We start from the raw sequence: 1,495 nt of genomic DNA on the forward strand, positions 1-1,495 counted from the left end.
TCTGCATCCTCATGTCGTTGATCATTGCTGATTCTTCCGCCTCTAGGGGCAATTTCCCACCCCTAGGATAAGAGAGTGCGAACCTCTATCCGCTCCTCCGCCCTCTTTGACAAGGCCGTTGGCAGAATGAGGCTGACTTCTTATGCCGGAAGTCTTCGGCCGCCAATGCTGATTATTTATCAAAATTTGGGCAGTGGCGGGGATCGAACCCGGGACCGAAGACGTTTTGATTATGAATCAAGGACGCTACCCCCCCCTTTTTTTTTCAGTCTCATTTTGTTCGCTTCGTCTGCTCGGGGCGGACGTCGTAAGACATCCATGTAAGTTCGTTGATGATGGATTAACTCAGTTTTTTTTTATTACAGAGGGCACGTAACCCTCTGACCGAACACGCTGAGCTACCGTGCCGGCAAAATGTGGAACGCTTCACGATTTTGCGTGTCATCCTTGCGCAGGGGTCATGCTAATCGTCTCTGTATCGTTCCAATTTTAGTATATGTACCGCCGAAGCGAGTACGCCCTTAGACCACGAGTAAATAGCGAACGCTAAACATTGCTGCCACCACGGTTCTGGCGACCCGGAGAGAGTTGTGCCGAACGAAAAATGCGACACGGCAACAGTGAATCAAATGTCGCTCTGTTCCGTGCACTCCTTAAGAGGACGAAGCAACAATGAGGCACGCCAGGCCTTGGTCCGCAAGTGGCCTGCACACCGTTCACGGGTGAAGTTTAGCACGCCATGGCTGGCCTTGGTGTAATTTGAATTTTCTCATTTTGAGAAGACCGAAGGAGCTATCTCTTTTACATACCAAAAACATTCATCAGCCTAGAACGTATGGATATTTGTTGGTTTAAGACAACCGGTTTCGACACAGTTCCTGTCATCTTCAGGTCTTCAAAATCTTTTTGTTATGAAACGTGTTCATTTTACGCTGGACCTCACGGCTAGTTGTCGTTTGGATTAAAATTAGCACATTATAAAATGTCTGTCGTACCTAGAATATCTAAAAAAGGAAAGCACCTTGAGCAAATGGCTATATACAGGGTGAGTCACCTAACATTACCACTGGATATATTTCGTGCACCACATCAAATACTGACGAATCGATTCCACAGACCGAACGTGAGGAGAGGGGCTAGTGTAATTGGTTAATACAAACCATAAAAAATATACGGAAGTATGTTTTTTTAACACAAATCTACGTTTTTTTAAATGGAACCCCGTTAGTTTTGTTAGCACATATGAACATATAAACAAATACGTAATCAGTGCCGTTTGTTGCATTGTAAAATGTTAATTATGTCCGGAGATATTGTAACCTAAAGTTGACGCTTGAGTACCACTCCTCCGCTGTTCGACACGGGGTCCCGGGTTCGATTCCCGGCGGGGTCAGGGATTTTCACCTGCCTCGAGATGACTGGGTGTTTGTGTTGTCCTCATCATTTCATCATCATCCAGGAAAGTGGCGAAATTGGACTGAGCAAAGATTGGGTA

The 1,495-nt window shown here is 45.8% G+C and overlaps 1 non-coding gene across 1 annotated transcript; it reads right to left on the bottom strand.

The window, feature by feature from the left end:
- Positions 1 to 410: 410 nt before the first annotated feature.
- Positions 411 to 517, bottom strand: LOC126090327 (U6 spliceosomal RNA). The gene has a single exon (XR_007521172.1). It is a non-coding gene; the product is annotated as a U6 spliceosomal RNA (small nuclear RNA).
- Positions 518 to 1,495: the final 978 nt, after the last annotated feature.

This window comes from Schistocerca cancellata, chromosome 6 (assembly GCF_023864275.1).
Source record: "Schistocerca cancellata isolate TAMUIC-IGC-003103 chromosome 6, iqSchCanc2.1, whole genome shotgun sequence".
Classification (NCBI taxonomy): domain Eukaryota; kingdom Metazoa; phylum Arthropoda; class Insecta; order Orthoptera; family Acrididae; genus Schistocerca; species Schistocerca cancellata.